The sequence below is a fragment of the Microcebus murinus genome, chromosome 17, assembly GCF_040939455.1.
Source record: "Microcebus murinus isolate Inina chromosome 17, M.murinus_Inina_mat1.0, whole genome shotgun sequence".
In the NCBI taxonomy this organism is placed as follows: Eukaryota; Metazoa; Chordata; class Mammalia; order Primates; family Cheirogaleidae; genus Microcebus; species Microcebus murinus.
Genome location: NC_134120.1, coordinates 5,480,701 through 5,508,189, shown reverse-complemented (window position 1 = coordinate 5,508,189; position 27,489 = coordinate 5,480,701).

The window sequence follows — 27,489 nt, the reverse complement described above, 5'->3', positions numbered from 1 at the left end:
TGAAGATCCTAAAGTTGGCAAGTAAGATTTAAAATTTAGGGAGGTAGTGTCTCACAAACCTTGAGTTCTGCAGAAAGGTTTAAAATCTGCCATCACTAAGAACTAGCTGAGTGAGCTTATGTATACTACTTATCTTCTCTCAGCCAGAGTTTCTTCAAATCAAATGTGGGCACAATAATGCCTACCTCAAAATTTGGGAAGAACAAAAGTTATTACAAGAACCCAGAATCATATTACAATGTGAAATACATACATACATATATATATATATTTTAATCCCTATCTGATATAATTCTCTAAATTTGAGAAATGTTTTATATATAGGTTTGAATGAAGATTCCTATGGTACTGAGTACATTTCTGGTGGTTTCAGAAAGCTCTTAGCAGGGCAACATACCATTCCACTGTTTTATCACAACATAAAAAAACATTAGATGCACAAAATTAAAGTTCAGGTTAATCAAAATATTGCTTGACAAAGCAAATAATTGAATTGCACTTGCAGTGCACTGTGGTAGACAGTAATTAACATGCAGCATCTTCAACATTTGAGTACAACTTCCAATTTCCATTTTAACATCATAGAATGCTGTCTACACATTTTTTAATGGTGCCCATGATAATAATATATTCTCTTTTTAATCATATTCCACGTTGCAAGAAATGAAGCTTGCAATTTTCCCAGGTGCTTACCAAATTACTACTGCAAGCTAATTCTCATCCCCCAAGTTAAGAGTTTCAACACAGTGCACATTAACAGCCTGCTTATGTTCTTCCTGTACAACAGAAGGTAAGTTAATATGGGCCTCAATTATATCCAGTTTGTGCATTTATAGCACCCTGTGGGCAGCAGTAAGAAAGCTGTAAATGTACTTATCCTGCTTTTTTTAATGGTTTACTGTATTACAGTAGAGAAAGACTAGGAAAGGGAAAAGGAAGTAGAGAAAATAAGAAATATAAGAAAGTAAATAGAGAAGGGAATAGAAAAAGATATGATTGAATGGAGAATCAATAAGAAATGCAAATTAAAAATCATTGATTTTAAAACTTTTCAATTAAATTTATACTTGTATCCATATCTATCTATACATAAATGAAACACACATATACACACTTTATTTTATATATTTTTATTTAATTTTAATGACAATAGGTACAAAAATATCTTCATTTTTCAAAAAGGCTGCATATCAAATCACAAGAGGAAATATTTGTATTATCTACCAAAGAATAATCCTTGATACTCCTTCAATTTGTACGGGACAATCCGTGAATCTCTATAAACTCAAGACAAACCTGATTTCCTTCACTTCTCTAGTAGCTAGGTCAATTTGTGATACATAATTTGAATTTATACAATATAGATCCAAGATATTTAAAATGTTGTTCCACATGTGTGTTTGTGTTGTGAATTAGTTCTGCAAGATAATGATCTAAAAGTCTACTCAGAAGTTTCAAGTTAGAAACAGCATTTAATCTACTTTTCTTTTGACTTTCAGTGTTTAGTGGCCATACTGACACAGTGAAATTTCAAAACAATGTAGATAGAATGGTAATGCCAGTGGTGTCTGTGCTAATTACTTTTCTGCTTTCATTTTGTAGTATAGTAGCAAATAAAAACTTAAATGTGATTCACAATTACAGTTTTTTAAAAAAAATTGTATTGATACATAATAATTGTACATATTTATGGGGTACATGTGATATTTTGGTACATGCACACAATGTGTAATGATAAAGTCAGGGTAATTACAATATCTATCACCTCAAATATTTATATCTTTGTGTTGGAAATATTCCAAATTTTCTTTTCTAGCTATCTTGAAATATACATTTTATATATATATATATACATACATTTTATATATATATACACACACACACATATATAATATATCTATTATTAATGCTAAGCTTTAGAGGTCTGAGAATAAAATTTTGGACGGTTAAAAGAATTTCTATGTTAAAAATATAGAATATATCTCCAACTTTGATTGTATCATTACCATTATTATCTTGTCAAGATAATTAAAACAAGTTAAAATACCAACTTAGGCATTAATGTTTTTTATCTTCACATTATATACGTATTTATTATTTCAGAATATTAAGGGGGAAAAAACACTTTGGTTACATATATTGCCTTTGCACTGCCTGAGTCTGAGCTACAAGTGTGCCCATTCCCCTGAAAGTGTGCCCCACACCTATCCCCTGTTCCCCCTCCCACCTGCCCAATGCCAAATGAATGCCACTACTATATGTGCACATAAGTGTTGATCAGTTAGTACCAATTTGATGGTGAGTAATGTGGTGCTTGTTTGTCCATTCTTGTGATACTTTATTTTTACAGCAGGGGAAATATAAGAATATCCAAGCAATCCACGTTTAAATTATTCTCCAATTTACAGAACTTGCATGGGCTCCTTTCTCTTTTCTTTCATGTTCATTTGATTTAAACTGACACAACTGAAAAAAATTTTTCTTCTCTTTTCTGGTAGCTTAAGGGTATTTTCCAAGCCTGATGTTGAGCAGGGACAAGCCCAAGCCATCCTTCCTAATTTTGTTTATGCACTCAGCACTTACTATTCATTGCCTTGGAAATCCTACCTACCTGAGTGGCTCTCCAGGACAGGAATGGAAAAGCACAGTTTATAATAGCAGCGCCCCCTGATGTGCTGAGTGTGCTCAGAGGGCGCCTAACCTCCTGTTTCCCCCATGGATACTGAGCTAAAGTATAAAGCATATAAGTAACCTAATGTCCGGATTGGCAGGAAACTTAAAAGTGATCTCTGTCCCCATTAGCCCCTCCTCGTCAATCAGTTTTTGCCAGTGCTGAAAGACTATCATTTCTAAATTACAAACATGAATAGTTACTCGCTTCTTAAAACACTTCAGTGGCCTGCATTGCATTAAAGTGAAGGCCTGTGTATTTTGGGGACATTGTGCACATGTTTATGTTCTGGTTTCCACGTTCCTTTCTAGCCATATTTCCTGTCACTCTCCAACACCGACCCTGCAGCCTGGCCACTGTGAATGTCACACAGTTCCCACCTACGTCCTAGTGCCTCCATCACGCATGTCTTTGTGAAAACACTCTTCTCTTCGTTTCAGAAGCTGCCTGCTTCAAGGTAGGCACCATAGGCTGTGCATCTGGAAAATTCTCAGGTACCATATTGTCCAGCCGAGGTGCTGACTTAGCAATTTCTGCCTTGATGCATTCTCAAAGCAAAGTTATTTTCTCTTCTGTGTAGCCTCTCTCACTGAAAAATGATTATTAAATTGTATCCTATATCTGTGTCCTAAACTGTAGCGCCTGCCATAGTTTTCTGTTTTTCCTCAGTCAGAAATCTTGAACAAAAATGGGTAATCAATACATATGTGAAGGTGGTATGAACTTATAAGTTGTTATCACCTAAGCCATGAAAATTTTAACTCCCAAATCACTTCCAGACATGTATAGACTAGAAGTCTTTAAACATCATGTATTTCAATTTTTAAAGCTGTTGAAATAAATGGAAATGAGATGAGCCAGTAATAACACAGAGGATCAACAAATCTGTGGAGAACACCTGTGAACACCAGGATTGGCATCTTCTCCACACTTATCCTTTAAGACAGATGACTGAGCTGCAATTGAAAATTATATGTGTCTAGTCTGTGCTTCATGGGATATTTGCTCACCAAGGAGAAAGAAAGATGGAACAATAATTTCATCAGCAAACCCTAGGTTCTATTGATTAGTCAACATAAATAAGGCAATGTGGGAATTGGTCTGCCTTGTTGGATACAAACATTCCAAAATACAAATAGATATCAAAGGCACACTTATTAGGCACTTGTGAAAAACCTTCACATTTCTTGATCTGTAGAGGTAATCAATAAGACTCCTTTATGAATGAAGAACTTCATTAGTCATGGATCAAATTTTGAGATGCCAATCAAGCATTCTTGCAAGTTCTTGAACTAATTCAAAACTGTCTCTTGAAGAAAATTACATGTGTACCCAGTGTTGCTAGGTACTATTTCTACATTGCCCGCATATGATTTTGATTTTTAGGTGCCTGTCTTCTGATGGATGTTAAATATTGGATGTCAGGCCTATTTGTTTTGTACAAACAGGTAGATTTCCACTTTGGGATAAAATACAGGTCTAACTCCTAAAATTTCCAAGGTAAGACCAAATTTTCAACTAGCATTTTAAGCCTATTCCAGAGGTTTCTCAGTTCAAGGTACCCTTAAAGTTTCAGTATTCCACCACCACCCCCCAATGGCAACCCTCAGCCAACATAAATATCTATATGCTACATAGTTAGGTCTAAATAACTTAACACATATAGACCCTAACAACTTGTTAGTCATTTGAAGACAATGCACATGTATTGAAAAAAAATTCATTTTTAAACAACCACAGTTAAGATTAATGGATGTGCATGTGTCTCATGGCTCTGGCAGAACCTCTCAAGTCTTGGAATCAGATTGGACACTGTTACTCACCTTTCCTGTTCCATAGGGACTTTCTTGTGACACTTGCTTTTTATCATGGCAACCACCAAAAACCCAGCTTTGCAAACATATGTCATCATTTAAAGGAGAGTAGCTTTATAATGTTGAAACCATGAACTACCATAAGCTAATAATTTGTGCTGTGTTCCATAGATGTCACTGGGTTTCTCCCGAAAATTTGAAATAGCCTGTGGCCCTGTAAGTTTTCTGTAGCACCCTGAGCACTAATTTACATAGTTGGGCAGCCACAAGACTATGACAGTTTTTATCTAACAAATGTCTATCTAGCAAAAGAAGGATTTGCAATATGGTAAATTATACTATGCTAGAATACTTGCTACTTATCCCCATTGGGCTCAGTCTTGTGGGAGAAGTATACTTCGCACCCAAGTAATATCAATACTTGCCCAGCGACTTGCCTAAGGCAATAAAATGTGTGTGTAAAATGACTTGTGGAATTTTCAGATAGAAGCTTGTTTCTACTATCTGGTTCCCTCTCCTCTGAAGTGACATGGTATGTTCTAGAACAGTATCTCCACTTTCATTCAGCTTTAGTAGGATACAGGATGAAACCACAGCAAACCTTCAATTCACATAGACATCAAGTATAAAATAACCTTAGTTTTATATGCTACTGATAATAGAAAGGTAATTTATTACCATGTCTCAACGTAACTAAAGCTGACTGGTACAGATAGATATTGCAATAATCAATATATTATCAATTAATGCCTGTATACATTTTTAAATTTCATAGAAGCAATTTAATAGATAAATAAGATATTTATTTTCCTCATTTCTGTAAGATTTATACCTATAATTTAAGTTTAAAAACACTCAAACTTACTACGTCAAGTTTCAAAGAACATTGACTCAATGGTATGATAGTAGTTTAATGAACATATTATACATGCACACTGATACATACATGTACTCATGAATCATTGAAACATGTACCTATTCACCAGTTTATTCAACAGTTGCTATCAAGAGCCTACTATGCAACCAATAATAATTTTCAAAATGTTTCTGCCTCTTTTACACCTATAGTAGAAGTGATTGGCAAATATCCTGTAGAAACATTTTACTCTATAGACAAACTTGGCTTCTATTTCAAATGATAAAAATGAGTCTATATTACTCACCTTTGTGTCACCTGAAATAATTACTATTATTTTTTATGGATATCCAGTTCAATAAATGTGCTGAATTGAATTCACTATTTTTTAATTTAGCTGTCAAAAATACAGGGAAACAGGTATCATTTAACTTGCCTGCTATCTAGTCATTTTGTTTTTATCTTGAATTTTTTATTTTACATTTATTTACTTGTGTTAAGGCAATGCAAATATTCTGGAAGCAGATAAAATATAAATCATATATATCTTCTAACATTCTTCTAGAATCATTATATCATTCTACTAGGTTGTTATCAGCAAAGCTCTGGTATTTAGTTGCATTATACATAGTTGAGGCAAAATTCTTGCCTAACATAAAACCTTAGCAACAACAAAATAAAGCAATACAATGTAATAATACAATGATCCTTTGACTCAACAACTCACCTCTTCCTCCCCTTTGCCTAATTTACAAACGTTACAAACCAAACTCAAATAACACTTATATGTTTGATACAGTGCCATGCATGCCATGTCTCTAAGTGTTGCTTTTCCTTAAAATTTTCCAACAAATTTGACTTCAAAATGAAATGTAATTTAAGCTATAGAAAACGTTTATATTTTTTATTACCTATATTTTTTCTAATTTTTAAACAGAGCTTAATTTTCACCCCACTTATAAACAACTTTTGTATGGTGTTGTATGTAATTGGAGAATCAGTATCAATGAAACATGTAACTCCATCACTGCCACATCTTTGATTCTGGCTATAAATAAAATTTATTCATAAGAAATCATCACTGATTAGATAAATTATTTTATGGCACTGAGGTATGAATATCTAGAATCAGAAATCTCTAGAAAATACTTCACCTAGAAAATGTAATTAAAGGTGTGTAATTAAAGGTATATATTAACCTTTAATTAAAACATATTAAAGGTTGTATGTATAAATTAAGCAAATTAAATATTTTTATATCATCAGTTTTGTTTCTAAATGTATTTGGGTGTCAGAACTATTTGGTTGGACATAAAAGAAGGATAAAGATAGAGGAAGAGAAAAATGAATCATTTGCAACTTATATTACCAAAGGAACTATGCTTTCTGAGAAGAAACTATGTCTTCTATCATCTTTCAACCCTCTTTTTCCAGTAGCTGACTAGCTCTACTGTGAAGAAAAGAAAAAAAAGTAAAACCACCAAATTTCCTACACAAACATCAACCATAGTCAATTCTGGTCACACTGTTAACCTCTTATTTATCTTGTTTCATTTGTAGGGTTTGGTTTCTTCCTTGTGACATCATAATAATTTCTATTCTTATGGCAAGATATAATGATGACAATATAAAAAGTGAACAAAAATCATGCATAAGGAAATTCTAAATGCAATGATTTTTCAGTTTCATGGGAGATGTCAGCACTAGGTCTTTAAAATAGGATTTGATAATGTCAAAAAGAGGTTTGTTTGTTTTTTTCCCCACTAGCTTTGCCATAACATGGCATTTAAAAACAAATTAGAAATGTATGCCATGCCAGAAAATATTTTGATTAGTAACTGTGTCTCTTAGCTCTGCCAATGAATCAATCTACTTGTCAGCAAACGACAAAAAACAAAACAAAGTATTATTTCAACTACTCTCACCTCCATTCCCACTTAGGTGCTTATGAAATTACTGCTAACTTTTGAGGATATGTGCATTATTTAAGAAATGATTATTTAAACAGGAAAAATATTTTCTATGAAAATGATTAATGATGATTATGAAATACCTAGGTGTTTGCTCCGTTATTGTTTGTAGATTTAATATGGACCTACATTCCTGTTTAATTGTTTAGTTTTACTATGTCATCTAGACACACTGCATAGTGTTATTTATCATCAGAATAAAAACTGATCAGTCCTTATTATCACAATAAAAACTGGAAATCTACATCATCATCTACACTCAAACTGAGACAATGGGATGATATGCTACCAGAATATTTCTTAATATTAGAAATCTAGCAAAGAAGACATCAAATTTGTCAGCAGAACTGCAGATATGACTCTATCAATAATCCATGGCACTTTTGTATTCCCCATCTGAGGCTATTATACAGCTTTGGATGACAGCCTGCTTCAACTTCATCATATGATCCACTGGGACAGAAACTCATAACTGGCTTTCAACACAGAGCCTTCGTATAAAAGGTAATAACCACAGCCAGTCAGTATAGGGAGATTATAAGAGTGCAAAGCAATGAACACAAAAGTTTGGGGGAAAGCACTTTGACATAAAACCTGACAAAAACAAGCCCTGAAGGACGACTCCTTAAATGTCAAAGGCGAGAAAGAAATGGGCATCGTTGAAAGTCATGCTTTGGATAGTTGGAAAATTGTGTTATTTTAGGAGTTGCAACTATTCAATTTTAAGTGCTCCACAGTATTTCCACACAACTTCCCCACACTTACACACATACACAGTCGCCAAGGCTGAAATTAAAAAAAAATGTCCTCCACACATGGAACGAAACAGCACTAGAGGGTCTATTGCTTCTAAATACACAGCTTACTGAATTTACCCTTTGCTTATAATATTTTAATTATAATTTATATAATTATAATGTATTGCTTTCAGGCTCTCTCTTGAGAAGCTCCTTGGAGTGCTTAAGATACTGGTGTGCTGGAGGGGGCTTGTAACTCACATGAGAACTGATTGACAGTTTCAGGGATTTTGTGAGCCAGTCATTAAACACAGACACTTTAAAATTTAATTATATAAGTTTACAATAAAATAAATTATACCAAAATAAAGATAGTATGCAAAAACCACCACTTCTAAATATGGGTGTTTTTATTTTTTGTACTTTTTACTGTTAAATATATTTTTGAAGTTGTTTATATCTGTTGTCTGTAAGGTAGAAATAATATATAACAATGTGCTACTTTGCATCTTTTCACCACTCTGTGTCTCCTGAATGCACATGGGCATGTTGGTAGCTTAAAATCAGCTGCAGGTGGAGTTACACCATGAAAATCAGCAGTCTAGCAAATCAAAAATCTCTTTCTTCCTCCCAAAGATAGTTGAGTTTTATCATCACAACAATGAGTTAAGAAGTTTTATATTATCAATATCAGGCTTTGTATTTGCAAAATGATGTATTTATCCCTGCCATCCTTGTTGAACTGTAAACTAATAATTTGACAACCCCTTTTAGATGCCATTAGAGATAAGAATCCCCCCATCTGGGTGATGGACACACTTGTAGCTCTGACTTAGGTGGGGCAAAGGAAATACATGTAACCTAAACATTTGTACCCCCATAATATTCTGAAATTTAAAAAAAAGATAAAAAGTAAAAATAAAAAAAAAATAAAAATCTAAAAATAAAAAAGTAAAAAAAATAGTTAAAAAATACAAAGTAAAAAATTAAAAAAAAACTAATTTAAAAGATTGCTCTTCTAAATTTAAAATAGTAGGCATATATCCACTTCCATTCATAATCACTGATAAATATTTCATACATTTGGGGGATGACTGAAATAACAGTCATTTTATGTAAAATAAAAAAATAAAAATCAATCAATAAATGACTGGGAACTTAGGAGAAACAAACATAACTCCTGAGTTAGTGACCATGTTCTGTGAAGGAGAAGTGGGTGGAAATGTGTCCTGTGCTTTAGTATAGCTCTGCAACCTGGCAACTCTGGAGCAACCTATGTGCCTCCTAGGCAAGAAATAGGAGGCAAGGATGAAAACAAGGTAGAAGGTAAGGTCTGCACATGAATTGGCCAGATAAGCAGGTGAGCACTGCCAGTATTTTCAAAGAACGCCTTTGGTAATTGTTGACAAAATCGTGTGGAATCCATATGAGCCAGAAATGGGAACTTACTTCAATATCAGTTTTAATATCAAATACACATTAAAGTTGCAAACCCTCAGAATTAACTAAACTGACTGTATTTAAAAGCTATAGGATAGGTAGCTTTCTCAAGAGTTGAAAAATAATTTGAACTGTATTTGTAGACTGATAGTATTAAAAATGGCTTTGAGGAATTATCTGGTCCAGCCACAATTTCTAAGCAAGACAAATGTTCATCCATTCAAGTATCGTGGCATCTATTCTATTTTGAAATACCACTAGAGGAAAAAGTCCATTGGACATTCATTGCTAATCTTGTCCATGATATATTAATTATCACAAATGACTTGCTTAATAGCTTCTCTATTACTAAAGTTATATCCACATATTATGTGAATAATCCTGTCAAAAATGTACACATATATGCATATTAGCTTCTTACCATTTTTGTACACATAAATCAAATGATTGGTCATTATTAAGAGGAAATGCAAATAAGAGCAAGAAAATATGGATACTCAGATTTTTAAAATTTTTTGCAGAGTTGAAAGAATCACACTTGCTTACTTGATTAGAACACAAATTTAAAATAGTAATAGGGCTAGAAACATTTTTCTGTTTATGTGATTTACATATTGCTTATACTTTAAATGTGTCTACTATACATATATTCCTATGGCAGTTAAATAAAGCATTGCATCTATAGTGTTTGCTAGAAAGTTATTACATTCAAACTGAAAAATGACAGCAATTTAAAATATGTTTTCTCCTAGGCCAAATGCTTTGTATAAGTAATCACTATATCAAAAAAAAAATGGCCATAAAGGTAGGTAGTGACAATTATGGCTTCAACGATCATATATTTTTCTTTTATTTAAATAAGTCATACTCCCTCATTATTTGCAAAAAACTAGCTACATAACTAATATGATATATGTAAAAATATACTGAATTTTAAAAACTTTTTTTTCAAAATGCAAATTTCAAGATATCAGAATCCTTCGTGAACTTCACAGTACAAAGATAAAGAAGCAGTTAGTTCTTTCTGAATCCTGTAGGAAATTCATATTGTTTTTTGCTTGGTTTCTATTCATCCTTCAAAGATAATTCATAAATAAATGAGAATGTAATAGACATAATTACTTAGGTAGAAGAGCTGCTATCAATTTTGTACAAAACACTTGTCTCTGTCACTCACTGTACTGGAAAAAATTTACTCTAAATAAATAAATGTATGTAAATATATTAAGTTGATAGATATTTCTTTTGTGTGTGTGTCTGTGTTTGTGTGTGTCTTCATTGATTTTTATTTATTCTCCATCTAGTGCCCCCCAGTGAATGTTAATGCATGTTCAATTACTTGTCAACCTTTTACTATAAAAGTCAAATATCTCTTTTTATAAATCTTGTATATGTCAATTTTATAACAACATAGTTAAAAAAAGAAAAATGCTTATATAGAAATAAAAATTTCAAATGGCATTTAAAAAAATTACATGGTAAAAATTTATACTAACCTTCTGATAAAAATAATGCTTTCTAATTAAAATCTGTGTCTGTTCAAGCTCCCATTTTCTCATGTATAAGTGGGAGCTGAGCAATGAGTATTCATGGTCATACAAAGTGACATTATTGACATTGGAGACTCAGAAGCAGGGTGTAGGAGGGGGATGTAAGAAGAAAAATTACCTACTAGGTACAATATATGCTACTCAGATGACAGGCACACTAAGAGCCTAGACTATGGAATTCATCCATGTAACAAAAAATCTATTAAAATAAAATTTTATATTAAAAATACAGTAATATTCTGATTTTTGACATTTTCACATAACACAAGTCTATGTCCCTGATTGTGTGCATTGTTCATACAATACAGAATTAGTATTAATTTTGAGGGACAAATATATTTCCTTTATCCTTTGAGATCTTAAGCCTGTCTCAAAGTCAGGGTAATGGTGAGAATTCTGTGGCATCATATATAAGTTCAAAGTTGGTTCCTCGAGTAGCTGCCTAAGGCTTACCTCCGATCCTCAAATGAGTTTAAATCACCATCCCTAAATGGAAGAAAACGCTGGAGTTCAATCGCCGTGACTCAGCCCCGCCTGACTGTGCAGTAGTGCCTGGCATGGAGACCCAGGCCTGGTGAGATAGTGGTGAGGGCTGCTCTTCACGAATTACAGGGTAGCATGGAAGGTGTACCCCACACCCCATCCAATAAATGGGTTTACATTTTTAAACTCCTCCTCAGCACTGTAGTAGCACAGCAACATCACTCCCATCCAAGGAACAGCTACCACACAGACTTCAATACAGGGGGCTTGTCAGGTTCCAGTTGGGGTCATATTCCCTGGTTCTTGGTTTCCAATTCCGGAGAAGGGTCACTGGTACCGAGTGGACAGAATGAATGAGCAAGCCAGACAACAAGATTTATTAACGCACAGTAGGGTCCACAGCGGGAACCAGTCTATCTCCTGGGTTTTTAACTTATTTCTACCTTTATGTCTGCATCTTGTGGTGTGCTAAATGGTGGGCAGCATATTCATTTTGATTCAAGGAAGAGGGGTGGAGATTTCCCAGAACCAGGGACCCTCCCTTAATTTGTCCTTGTAGGGTATCTTCCAGGGGTTGCCATGACATTTATAAACTGTCATGGCACTGGTGGGTGTGGGTTTTTTTCTATGTCGAGGAGGGTCGTTCACCTAAGGTCCCTGTCAGCTCCTCTGTGCACATGCTCCAAGGGGTTTTGTTTTTGTGGTTGGGCCATCCCTTGGGTTTTCAGTTTTCTTTCCCTCCTCTAATTGGTAGACAACAGTATTTCACTGAACCTCCCTTGCCACACCTCCGCACCTGTTTCCCCTTCCTCCTGGTGCCTACCTAACAGGTTGACATTGTAAAATTAATTTAAAAAAAAAAATGTGAACTGGAATATCACCAGAAATTCACTGGTCTAGCAAATCAAGTCTAACATCTCTCTTGGATCATCTACAAAGACCCTCAGACGAGATTCATATGCCAGAACAGTCAGCAAGATGGGATAAGAATGACTAGATGATCACAAGAGATAAAGGGTGAGCCTGAAATATTCACATAGCCTCAATGCCTAAGAGCTTTCCCAATATGTAGTGATAAAAATTGAAAATTGATACCAGATCACAACAGAGCCTTTAGGTTTCTAAGTATATGTTTATGATAAACAATACATGGGTCTCATTACAATGTATGGATATAATCTTAGTCATTCTCAATGTATAGTTGTATTTTATGTTCATAATAGCCCAAGTCAAAGAACCCCATGTAGAATTGTGAATGTTTGCACTAGGTGAACCGGACTTGACAGAGCCATACCATTCCTGAAATATTACAAACATGTTTAGGAGCTGCCATCAAATATCTCTGTCGGCCTTCATGAATCAGGACCTTCCCCTCTAAGTAATGCATAATGTATATATCTTACTCTATACTGACATATCTGTCCTCTTTGCATACCATCTATGAGAGCCTTTTATGCATTAAGAAGTCTACAGAGCCTGGCTTATTGCCTGGTTCCCAAAAGGGTTCAATGAATACATTTTTAAAAAAATAAAATTCTGAAAATGTATAATGAGAATATTATCAGGTTAATTTACAGACTCAATTAAGATATTTAATATTTGCATGTCTTTGGGTGGAAAACTTTAAAATACTCTCAAACCCTAGAAAGTCCACTAATGTCTTTTTTGTGACATTTTAACTGTTAGAATTTTTAATAATTGAAGATTTCTTTAATGAATGGCTTTTTTGCTAAAATGACAAGTTTATAATAAACACACCTGTACTTCAAATATCTAAATCTAGACTAGTGTAAATAACCCAATTTAAGGGTAAATGATCAGGACCCTGCTTACACTGGCTCGTAAGAGCCAGATTGCTACATTTTCAAGAATTTTACAAGAGCTGGTTGTTAAAATGTTGATAGCTTGAAATGGGCTATGGGCAAACACTTTAAAAGAGGGCCCCTCCACACCTCCCCTCATGCCAGTTGTTAAACATTTACCAGCAGACCTCAGAATAAATCTTTGTTTGAGGAAAACACACAACTATACAGGAAATTAAATGTTCAGGGTCCATCTCCATAATGTGTTCAACAAAAGACCAGCCCAAGGCAAAATCGTGAAGTATGCATCTGTATTTGTATTTGCATCTTTTATTTTCCATTATGTCAGTCCAATCAGAAGCAAAACAAGTGTCTGTAGATTTGGTAGACTTTAATTTAATGTTCAATACCAATAATACCTGTAAAATGCCCTAGATTATTTCACTTGAATTTTCTATTAGCCTTCCACAAAAGCCCACAGTGCTTTTAACTTTCAGTCTTTCCATCCTCTTCATTCAGTTGCCTTAGTGAATTTGTGGTTCGCCAGACTTCCAATTTTCCAAGCTCCTCTGGAGTTTGCTCTGATGTAAACTCTTGTGTTCATCTTTTTCCCCTTTGCTTTTTCATGGCGACATTTGTATTTTATTCTGCCACATGCTCAAATGTCCATTTACCATAGGCTATACAATTATATACACAGTGGTTCTCAAAGAGCATCAGCATCACGTGAAATGAAAATTCACAGCCCCATGCCAGACCTGCTGATTCAGAAATGCTGGGAGTCAGATCCAGCAGTCTGTCCTGCAAGAAGTCTACCAGGAGAGGCTGATGAGTATCCGTTTTGAGCCCCAGTGCTTTATACTGTATGTTTTGTAAAGACAGAGATTTTGTTTGTGTCATTCATCATTCTATACCCGATATTCTGCACACTGCCTGGCATATACGAGGCATAAAGCAAACAAACAAAAACATGGGTGAATGTACTAAAGAATCTTTTTAAAAAGTCTCGATTCTGAAAGGCTTGTACGAAAAAAAAGCTGTAAACTGCCATTGTGTTACTGAGACAACTCTCCCCAGAAGGGCTTGCACTTCAGCGTGACATGGATTGATTCTTTTTTTAAGTCCTCATATCTTCTGAAAGGATGTTGGGAACACCAGTAAATGCTTAGCAAAGTGCTGCAGGATACTTGCATGAAAGTGCCTGGAGTAGGGGAAAGCACAGTGATATTATTTTCATGCTGATCTTGTTTAAAAAAAAAAAAAGAATATTAAAGCTGTTAAGATTGGTCCTCTCTTCAGAACCCCACAGCAGATATTTGTTTAAAGGAAGATGGAAAAGCAGTAAAAAAAAAAAAAAAAAAAAAAAATGAGATTAGAATCCAGACTGCAATAGTATGAGGAAAAAAACTCAAAAGGCTTATATGAAAGAGGAAATATCTAACAGTAGCTTTAATCTTGGAAGTCTCCAAAACAGCTTTCACATGGAGTGCCAAGGTGCCACAGGTGCACTCCACATGAGCAGGTGAGCAAAATAAAGAGGCTGTCAGGCTGTGATGAATTCCTGTCCATAATGCATTCATCCCAAGGTGCCCTTTTGCATCTGGTATGTATCTTAGCATGTGTAATTTTTTAGTGGGCCCTTTTCAAGAATACAAAAGATCTTATTGAACTGAAAGAGACTGTAAGATAGTCAACAAACCTAATGAGGCTGCTTCAGCAATGGTTAGTGAGGGCATATTCAGGAAGACTTCTGTGATTACTAAAGAAATAGATAAATAGATTCTCTTTTCATTATTCCTAAAGGATGTTATAGTATGTTACTGGAATTGCTTAGACTAAAAATTTTCAAAAAAAAATTCTAAAAGCCAATGGGAAATTGAGAGATTCATGGATTCATACAACAGAATATTTTTAATTGAAAGAATACGGATTGTAACAACTTGGTATCTAGTAAAACTGGTGTAAAACATGGTGTGAGGTAGGTAGGTATATTTCTAAAAGAGAAAACAAAACTAAGTGTGCATTTCTTCATTCTCTGCATTTTGAAGGCCAGCTGAAATGTATAAATACAAATGCACATTTGTGAATGGCTTGTGTCTTTAAATAGATATCAAATTAGAAATGTCTGTGGCTAAAACAAGGCATTGGAAATAGAAAACTATTTTTCAAAATTAAAAAATTTTAATCTAGACTAATAACTTGAAATTCTTTATTTATTTGTTCTTGTACAAAATCTAATATTTGATGCCAAGAAGCAATGCTCCTGGATACTGGAAAATTGTACCCATTACTCTGAGAAAAATCTTAGAAAGTTCAACAGTTCCAGAATTTTCTATGTGATAAGAGTGTGCTCCCTGATAGTGTCTGATGTACAGGGTCCTTCATAATAGGTCCCAACCTACCTGTCTAGCCATATCTCCTCCACCTGAGTCCTTCTTCTATACACACTGCTCACGCCCCTCTCATGTGCATTCTACCTGGCCTTGACATTCTGTTCTCTGCACCTAAGTCAATCTCATTTATGAAGAAAGACTAATATGGCATCCCATATTCCCTAAATGTCATTTCTGCTCAATAGAGCTTGACGTGATATTTTTAAATCTGTGAAATAAAGTCTATAAAATAATGACATAAAATACTCAAAAACCATGTGAAATTTTCTATAGCTGGTATGAACTCTTATTTTTTTTTTTAATTTTAAATATATTGTAGTACTATCTTGTAGTAACTATTATATTTTATATTTCTTATAGGCAGGAGTCATATCTTGTGCATCTCTACCTCTATCATACCCTTCAATGGAGTGGTGTTTCCAGTGAATTTGTTCCTATAATTTGGTGAGTAACATGGGGTCATAGGAGACTTCTCGTCATTTTCTTGAGAAAAGTTTCATCCAAAGCAAATAACTAGTATTATAACTTCATTTTAAAACTTATTTTCACAAAATTGGAAGTCTTTTCTCATTTCTTATCCCTACAGTTTTATTTTACTAATGCTCTTTTTGAACAGATACAATGATGTTAATATTTCTTAGAAAATTATTATCTGGAGAAGGAAAAATGCCATAATGAGTAAGTCCTTAAGATGGCACCGAGCTAATGAAATAAAGCTCCACCAAATGGAGCCATTGCTTCCATAATGTATGCAATATTGTTTAAGTCTCAACTGAAAACACTATTATAGAAGAACCCAGGGGACTAAAGGAGTTTGCAGAAAATCTTGGAGGACTCAACTAGAAATAATTAGTTTTAGAATGAAAATTTAAAGTCTAAAATCAGTCAGACAGTGTCCTTTGAAAGGATTTTTATTAACTTCCCAAAGAAGGGTAAAACACAGCTCTTTACATCATGGTTTCTTACTCTTCACTTTGTAAATATTGAAAACATAAAAAAAGGTTTATGCAGACTTTTCCCCAAGAAAACTTGATCAATGCTGCATTGATTTTGAGGACATGGTATGACGACTTTAAACTACTTCTTTTCGAAAAGCAAGTTTATGTTGTATGTTAAACAGTCCTGCAAACCAATATAAGCCATATCATCATGATTTAAACCTAGAAATACAATAATTCTAATTAACACAGTTACAGTAAAATTATTTTTTTCCCAAATTATCTGTCACGTAGCTATTTTATCTTCAGCATGGTTAGTGGTTGCATATGGACAAAACTATAATGATAATAAACTACTATTGACAATGTCATCACACAGTGTACCATACACACAGTATTATTTTATCACAATAAAAATCCTAGATTCACAATATATAACTAGGTGTCCTCAAACTATGGCCCGAGGGCCACATATGCCACCCAATTAGGACATTTATCCGGCCTGGCTGGGTGTTTTTGCCGCAGCTGCCTGTCCTGCTTAGCAGCCAACTCGTCCCGGGCCCACAGTGTGCACTCTCCAACACTCTGAACGACAGTGAACTGGCCCCCTGTTTAAAAAGTTTGAGGACCCCTGATCTAAACGAATCAAAACATAAAAGAGGGCATAGTTTTAGCCTTGAATTTAGTTTAAATGTTTATTTTCAATAAAAATAATGAAGCAATTTTATTCCTTTATGTCCCATGATACTTATGTACAGATGCAAATGAACTCACTACTTTAAAAAATTAAAGTATATAAATTAAAAGCATAAAATCAGACATAATTCATTATTACCATGTGTAGTTGGCCCTATATTCTGATAATTGTGACCCCATTACTTGTTGTTCAGTTGCCAGGGAATCATATCATTTGCTTAAATTAGTACCTGTGTCTGCCTTCAAGACTGCAGACCCCAGAATAACCCTGGATTATTAGCAAACCCTGAAAAAATAACCTCATTATTCGCATTGTTTTAGTGCTTATTCTTTACTTACATGCAAACAACATGTCAAGAAATGATTCTTTCAATACTGCATAAATTCTACCAAGAAAATATCAGGTCCAAAAGTAGAAACAAACAAAATCAATAAACACACTACTGATTCTTACAAAGTGTTTTCCCTTAGACCCAAACACATTTAATAATTTTTAATGGTTCAGATTATATTAATCTTGCTCCATTTTCTGATCTGTGCAAAGGTCACAGAAGGATGTAATGATTACCTGTCAATGATGATACCATATCCAAGCTTACCAGTTTTCCCTCTATCTGATCTTGCATCATTAAATCTGACTAAGATGACGTTGTGTTAAATTACACTTTATTTTGACTTATTGGGAATATTTAACTATTAAATTAATTTTAAATTACATTTTTCAAATAGTCTTAATGGGGTGAATTCTGATCATCCTTTCATCAAGCAAATTGAGCCACAGCTCGCATATATAACCCAGTTGCACATGTTCCCCCAAATATGAATAATAACCCCCTTACAATTAATTGGCAACAAATAAACTGCCTGACTCTAATTTTATGTCACCATTTAAGCAGCAAAATCATTTCAAAACCAGAAAGCTTAAAACATTTATATATTTAAATGATGACTAATTTCAAGTAACTTTTACACTATTTTTTTCATCATTAAAAATCACTTGACAAAAAACATGAATGATACATTAACTGCAGACTGATCAAATTATCTATTGTGAGGTCAACAATCATGCAACCAAATTTACTGTTCTGGCCGGGCGCAGTGGCTCACGCCTGTAATCCTAGCACTCTGGGAGGCCGAGGCGGGCGGATTGCTCAAGGTTGGGAGTTCGAAACCATCCTGAGCGAGACCCCGTCTCTACTAAAAAAATAGAAAGAAATTAATTGACCAACTAAAAATATATATATACAAAAAATTAGCCGGGCATGGTGGCGCATGCCTGTAGTCCCAGCTACTCGGGAGGCTGAGGCAGGAGGATCGCTTGAGCCCAGGAGATTGAGGTTGCTGTGAGCTAGGCTGACGCCACGGCACTCACTCTAGCCTGGGCAACAAAAAGTGAGACTCTGTCTCAAAAAAAAAAAAAAAATAAATAAATAAAAATAAAAATAAAACAAATTTACTGTTCTGTGATCTGAATAAACAGACAACCATTAAAGTGCAAGTGATACCTGAATCAATGTGTGGTTCTGGCCTTTAAGATTTACCATAATGTATCAAGATCATTGTCATTTTTACCTGGGATTTTCTTTTCCAAATTACCACTGCAAGTGTATTGTGGAAGCAGATGCCTGTTTGTAAATTCACTTTACATTTTTTTTTTTTTTTGAGACAGAGTTTCGCTTTGTTGCCCAGGCTAGAGTGAGTGCAGTGGCATCAGCCTAGCTCACAGCAACCTCAAACTCCTGGGCTCAAGCGATCCTCCTGCCTCAGCCTCCCGAATAGCTGGGACTACAGGCATGAGCCACCATGCCTGGCTAATTTTTTCTATATATATTAGTTGGCCAATTAATTTCTTCCTCTTTATAGTAGAGACAGGGTCTCGCTCTTGCTCAGGCTGGTTTTGAACTCCTGACCTCAAGCAATCCGCCTGCCTCGGCCTCCCAGAATGCTAGGATTACAGGCATGAGCCACCCCGCCTGGCCTCACTTTACATTTTTTGAAATGGGGTAAACCAAAATTATAAACAAAAACTCTCAAGAAAAAGCTGTTTGTGGCATCATAAAAGTACATTTATTAAAAAGGAAAAAAAAGCACAAAATATTTTTTTAAATCCTAATTTTTTTTCTTTTCATTCATTTGGCTAAATAATTATGATGAATATAATAATCCCATGTATGGAGCAGTTACTTTGTGCCGGGCCCTAGTACTCCTAAATCTTTAATCTTCTCCATCTCCTTGTAGGAAAGGAAATAATACATCTATTATTACTAACTTACAAAACAGGAAGTCAGAGTTTAAAGAGAGTAACTTAGTTACAGCTAGTCATTGGCTGAATTCAAGTCTGTCTAACTACAAAGGTGGTTGTGTTGGTTTTCTAGGGCTGCCAAAACAAAATACCATAGCCTGAATGGCTTACACAACAGAAAATTATTTTCTCACAGTTCTGGCTTGCAGACACATGTTCACGCAGTGAACTCCCCAGGGTCTCTCTCCTACGAGTGCACAGAGAGATATCTCTGGCGTCTCTTCCTCTTCTTATAAAGACACTAGTCACACTAGATGAGGGCCTCACTCTTAGAACCTCACTTGACTTTAATCTCCTCCCTAAAGGTCCTGTCTCTAAATATAATCATATTGAGCGATAGGCTTCAACAAATGAATTTTGGGGAATGAAATTCCATCCATAACAGCGGTATTTCTTCCACTGTGCTTAAGCTCTGACTCGACCTTAAGCAGGTTCACTTATTGCTGAGGGTGTTGGGGTTGTACTGATGTCCTGAAACAGGCTTCTGGCATTTGGAGTGTTTGGATGGACTTGAAAAACATTTATTTACAGTTGAAGGCTATATTTGCTTAGCCATCTCATTTTTTTAATGTTATAACTTACTTAGTATGGCATCTTCTCTAATTGCTCCTAGAGTTGGTACTGCCACTACTTGGTGGGTTAGAGGAACACTTGTAAAGAGGTAATGGAGGAGATAGTGTATTTGCCACAAAATGATGGCTGGTAAACTATCTCCACTGACTCTTAATGCAATGTGTTAAATTTTCCATGCCACACAATTATAAAAGCCTCCTGCTTGTTTCCATTAGTTAAGTCCACAAGACTGCCCAAGATAACCTTAATGTTCTCCTCAGATTTCCTAAATTTTAGACAGGCTTCTTCCTGGTATAGGCCCCTGACCTCCCTTTATTTAGAGCAGGTACTTTTGAAAACTAATTGCAATTTGTAATTGCAAATTCTTTCTCTGCCTTTTTGAAATGGGTAAACATTTTCTTGAAAGACTATTACCAATTTTATGACCCAAGGAATGTGTTTCTCCAGGGCCTGAGAACCATCTCTTTGAAATGTAAATATCAAAGGAAGCTATCTCCCCTGCCTCTGAGTCTCTAAGGGAAAGGAGAGAGACTAACCTCAGTGGGTGCCTTGATCCAAGTTGCAAAACTGCCTCCTGACTTGAAGAGGTGAGAACCATTTATTTTTCCTTTGGGTGAAGCCCATTAGGAAACACGTGAGGCCCAAGATTGCCCCACCCACACTTTTGAAAACTCCCCAGGCTTTTGTTTGGGAGGAGTTGAGTTTAATTCCTCTCCTCTCTATTGCTATAGCCTTGAATAAAATCTTCCTTAACTGTTTAACCCTGTCCAGTGACATTTTTACTTTTACAAGGCAAACAGGCTGAGCCTGGTCTTAGGTAAGCACAGTTGACTCCAATCAACAGTGGAGCCCAGGTGCAGAGAGGCTGACTCTGCAGGGCACAGTCTTGGGTAGCGGGATGAGTCCTACCCCAGCAGGATCATTCCTGCCCTTCCATTCACCACCTAAACACAGTGAATGGTCAGTCACATTCGGCTTTTAACATGATTATTGACTGTCAGATTTTCTTTCCTATATACCACCATTTGGGTGAACAGCCACTGTTCTTGTAAACTCATGTTAACAAACAAACAAACAAACAAACCTGCGGAAGGACCCTGTGGGGGGAGGACAGTGGGAGTCTGTGAAAAGCGGTCTATCAATCTAATTAGGGGCAATACATGGGAAAGTAGGAATGTTTGTGCAAACACTAGTAGATTATTTAGAAGAATTCACCACCACCATTTTCCTTATTAATCAGAAGAACAACTCTGTTTGCGTTTATAGAAACCAAATTCTTACAAATTTGCTGCATATTATTAAAGTGGTATAGTTTGAAAATTTGAGAATTAAACCATTTATGATGCTTCTTTGTACCAAGAGTTTCACATCTATCATTTACCCTCATGAGAACCCTGTGAAGTTGGCCTTTTTACTCTAGTTTGCACATTTACAAACTCTAGCATACACAACGCTAAGCATAAGGTGGAGGGAGGATTCAAGCAAATGCGTGTGCATTCTGCCTCAGTGTTTATACCAGGTGGACAGTGTTGTGCTGCCTCTTCTTCCTCCTTTCCCCATTACGAAGAGTTTCAGAATGAATTTCTTGTATTTTTGGCTCTAACAGCAATTTTGTGAGATAGATAGTATCGCTTCCATTTTTATACACCCGAATTAAAAGTCAGAGAAGTTAGGTAATTTTCCAAACATCACAAATGTAAAATACTGAAAGTGTATTCCTCAGATTTAAATCCAGATTTGAGACAAAATTGGAAAGGTTTAGCAAGGTGATGCATGATCACAACTAAAACCTGAATCATTGGCAGGCTGATCTGGAAATAAAGTCCTCAGTGATTTCTTTCAGAAAATGGAACTTACATAGAAAAAATATAACAGAATTGTATTATTTCCCTGTAATATGATTTTATTATGATATATAATAAATACTTAGATATCAAGAAAACAAGAAAAACATAATCATTGCAATGGTCTAATTTCTATAGTTTATTCCACTTTGAATGATAAATAATTTCACTCCATAAATTATTGAATCGCTCTTGCTTGGAGAAAGAAATACTCCTTCATCGGGTGAAATGCTATAAGTCAAAGAAGAGAAAATATTTTAAGAAACAAACAAGCAAACAAAAAACAATTTTTTTCATGTAGTTAAAATAAGTATAAACATTGCAATACTTTCTATGAAAAACTCTTTAAAAACTAATCTTAAGAAAATGTATAAAAAGTGAGAAATAGACACAAGAAATTTAAATATTTGAGTATTGGTTGGCATCTTGATTGTGATATAATTGTTAAAAAATAAAATACATCCACCCTTTTTTTAACAGACAGAATCAAGTCTATATTAAGTGAAAATATGATTAGGGCCAGGCAAGGTGGCATGCACCTGTAATCCCAGCTGCTAGGGAGGCTAAAGCAGGATGATGACTTGAGTACAGGAGTTTAAGAACAGCCTGGGCAACCTAGTGAGATTCAATCTGTAAAAACAGAAAAAAGAAGAAGAAAATATGATTAGGAATTAAAATATTAACTTTTTCTACTAAGAATACAAAAACATTCATTAGAATAATACAATTATAATCCATTAATTCCATAAACAAATGTGTAATGTTAGAAACATATATTTAATATAAGCTATTTCATGTCCAACATTTATTTTTACTCTGGGTACCAAATGACATAGCATAGAATGATTTGACATATTATACCCAAACAAGACTGGAAGCAGAAAAAAGATATGACCAAAATCTCAAAAGGATCAATGCATTATTCCCATCAGCATTCATACTTTACTGTTTTGTTTTGTTTGTTTTTTCTTTAAATTGTCACTTTTTTCCTAAGTCCCACTTTAGGTATTAAACCATTTCAGATAGATTTCCTGACCTCAAATGCTTACAGTGAGATTTCCCTAAGGTGTTGTTTGTACTCACTCTTTCCACTTTCTTACCTTTGATTCTTTATTTTAATCAGTCTCCTTAGATTTTTCCCCCTGCTATTCCATTGAAACAGCATGTCTAGTCAAATATTGTGGTCAAGTCTGTTGATAGAATGTCAGATGCTCAGTCATTTTGTATGTTTGATCATGCCTCCATCTTATGATCATCTGCTTGCCATGTATGACATCATCTTCCTGGTCTTCCTCTGTTTCCTCTCACCTCCTGCTCAGTCTCCTTTGCTAGCTTGTCCTCCTGACCTTATCTTCTTTTCTTATCTTCTTTTCATCTGTATGTATTCCCTTGGTGATCCCAGTAAGTTCCAGTTTTACAGACTGTCTGTGTGCTAAACCTTCATCTCTAGTGCTTGATTTGTTCTGTGAGCCCTAGTTTTCCATATCTTACCATCTGCTGCTCGATGCCAAAGGATGCTTTTGTGGTGAGCAGCTTCCTCAGCCGTGATCCTAAGGGGAAAGCGTGATCCTAAGGCTGGGGTATTTTCCTGCAAGCTCACCATAAACCCCATCCTCAAGCCCTTCCAAAGTTTTTGTCAGCTATCTATTAATATTAAATCTTCTCTTAATAAACTAGCCAGCATGGCTTCTATTGTCTGCTTCTGAATTCCAACCAGTGCAGTCCTGATGCATGCTCCTCCGACAGCCTTCTGCTTGCCATCACTATGCTCCCATGTGCAAAGAACAAAGTTCTGGGTGACCCTATGTCTCTCTCAAGCCCACGCCAACCCATCAGTGCTCTTTCTAAACACCCTCAGCGTCCACATCAATCCCAACCGCTGCCATATCTTGCCTTCCAACCAATATCCCTGCTTCCAATCTGCCACCTTACATTAGATGGCTTACCCAAGTAGATCTTTTTAAACCACGAGTCCTGATTATATCACTCGTCTGGTCATATGCCCTGTGAATTCCCATCACATTCTGAATAAACTCCAACCTCCTTAACCAAGCCCCCATGCTCCACAAAATACAGCCCTCATCCGCTTCTCTGTCCTCCTCCCTCACCACTCTGTCCTGTTTTCTCTCTCTCTCGTGTACACCATGCTTGGTCAATCTCGGGACTTCACAATTGCTGCTCCTTCTGCCTGAAATAGCAATACTTCTCAATCCATTTTAGGGGATTTGCAATTTCCCATCATTTAGGTCTCTGCTCAGAAAGGCTTTCATAACCTTCTTGTTTAAATAGAAGCTCCTGCCTCCACCCCTTCACAACCTATCTCCCTATTCTGCTGTATTTGTCCTCATCAGTAACGAAAGGAAAGTGTGTGACTGCATATTTGCTTACTCGTTCATCTCCTGCCTCTCCCACCAGGAATGTAAGCTCTGCCACAGCAGGGCATTCCCTCTCTTGCTGGACATCTTGCATCTAGCACATAAAACAATGCTCAACTCCTAGGAAGATTTTAATGACGATGTCCTGAATAAATTAATAAGCAAATCAATGAAAGAATGATGATTTTTAAAGTGGTCTGAATAAGAATATATAGAGGTAATTCCTGCATTAAAAGCCAGTGTCAACCATTCTCATAGTCAATAAGTAGCATTTAAAACATATACTGGATATTGCAAAAGTTATGTTAGTTTTTACTTTTCACAATATGAAGAGGGATAATACTTTTGGGATGATTCAGAAATTGGTGCAATTTTTTGTTTGTTTTTGGCAAAGGAGATGGGATAAGAATCAAGACATGTAATATTTCAACACCAGGCACTTAAAAGAACTTTTAAAATTCAGACCAACAAAGAAGGAACTAGGAAGTAGAGAGAAGGAAGAACCCCTGGTATAGTCTGGAAGCAAGATTAAATACATTTCATGTGCTTCCAGCACTGGGGTTACAAGTAATGAATGGTAGATGACCTCCAAAAACTGAAAGTTGAAAATGGATTTCTGACACATGAACATCTTCTGAATAAACTGTAGTTGGCAAATATTATATGTATCATTAGTCATAAAATAAGATACAATTTATGGGTTTTTCACATGCATATTAACTGCTCTCAGTAGAGCCACCATCATCTTCAAAGGATTTGCAATAACAACTTTTATCAATGATTTTTTTAAAGAAATGTTCCTTGCATAATTCACACATGCAGCAGCATGGGTCGTATTAAATCCTCCTCATCTTCCCTTTCTTCTACTCCCTTTCATCTGTTTTCTACTTTTCTTTGTGATCATGGCTTTATTTTTCTTTCTGATTCAGCTTTGAGGTGATTCAACAGCTAGACTGAAAAGTGATAGGAGCCACAGTCAATGACATAGAAACTTGTATAAGGTTTCTTGGAAAATCTAAAGTGAAATTGGAGTAGATAAACCATGTAGTCATGGCATAGAAATATATTAAAATTATATTTAAATTAAAAAAAGAAACTTGTATAAGGTTGAAAGGATACCATCTTGCCAATGTCAATAATAATATACTTTTTGTATGTTACCATTTATAATTTTCAAAATACTTTCAACATAACAGGTATTTTCTAGTTTCATTATTACTCTTGCATAGAGTGGCTGGGGTAGATATTATTGATTCAGTGTTATAGAAGCAAAAACTTAGTTATTAGAAGACAGAATCAATGTTGTTCTAGAATAATCATTTTTTTTTTAGGATATGTAAGCTTATCAGGTATTTACTTGCTCTAGACATGAGTTTATATATTTTTTCAGCTTTTATATTCAAAAATATGAAATTTAAGTGAATCTTTGTCTGTTTCCCTGAGTCAGAAAATAAAAACATAATTATTTTTTCCAAAATAAGACATTCTTTTTTGCAAAATACATTGAATCATTTAAGAAATATATAGATCTCATCATGGTTTTGATTTGCATTTCCCTGATGAGCAGTGATGTCAAGCACTTTTTCATGTACTTGTTGGCCATTTATCTGTCTTCCATAGAAAAATGTCTACTGTGTTCCTTTGCCTACTTTAATATTAGGTTATTTGGGTTTTTCCATATTGAGCTGTATAAGTTCCTTATACATTTTATATATATTAACTTCTTATCAAATTTATGGTTTTCAAATATTTACTCTCATTCTTTAGGTTGCCTTTGCACTCTTTTGATTGTTTTTCCCCTTTTCTGTATAAAGGCTTCTTTGTTTGATGTAGTCTCACTTGTTTATTTTTGCTTTTGCTGCCTGTGCTTTTGGTCATATCTAAATTATCGTTGTCAAGACCAGTGTTAAGGAGCTTTTTTCCTTATGTTTTCTTCTAGGAGTCTTACAGGTTCATATCTTACATTTAAGTCATTAATCCACTTTGAGTGGATTTTATGTTAGGATGGAATTATTTTAAAAAAATAAGGCTGGTAAGGTTGTGGAGAAAGGGAAATCCTTGTATACTGTTGGTAGGAATATAAATTGTTATCTCCATTGTAGAAAACAATATGAACATTTCTTGAAAAAATTAAAACAAATCTATGATATAACCCATCATTCCTACCTCTGGATTTTTATCCAAAGGAATTGAAATCAGGATCTCTCTAAGAGATATCTGCATTCTCCTGTTCATTGCAGCTTTGTTCACAAGAGCCAAGCTATGGAAGCAATATAAATGTCCACAGATGGATGAATGAATAAAGAAATTATGGTACGTACATACCACGGGATATGATTTAGCCTTACAAAAAAAGGAAATGTTGACTTTTGCAACAACATGGATGAACCTGGTGGACATTATGCTACATGAAAAAGGGAAGAGACAAAAAGACTAATATTACATGATCTCATCTATATGTGGAATCTAAAATAGTCAAACTCACAGAAGCAGTAGTAGAATGGTGGTTACCAGGGGCTGTGGGGAGGGGGCACTGGGGAGATTTGGTTGGTGTATGAAGTTTAGGTTATGTAAGATGACTAAGTTCTGGAAAGCTAACATATAGCATGGTGACTACAGGTAACAGTACTTTACTATATACTCTAAATCTCCTAAGAGTATGGATCCTAAGTGTTTTCACCACATTAAACAAAGAGTAAGTATATGAGGTGTTGGATGTAGTAATTAGGTTGAATGTGGTAATTATTTCACCATGTATATGTATATCAACCAATTCAAATTATATGCCTCAAATGTATGCAATAAAAAATAATGTAACAATCAAACTTTTAGTGGGAAGATAGCTTTTTATTTTTTATCTACAGCAACAAGCCTCTTGAAATAGTAGGACTTAACAAGGCATTATTGAAAGAACAACAAGGGAATTAAAATCCGACATTTTGATAGCTGGATAATCTGCCAAACCCAGTGAATGGCACTGCCTTTACCCCTAAGCTATCCAGTCATCTTTCTCTCCTCCCACTGCTAATTCCTTTTCTAATACCC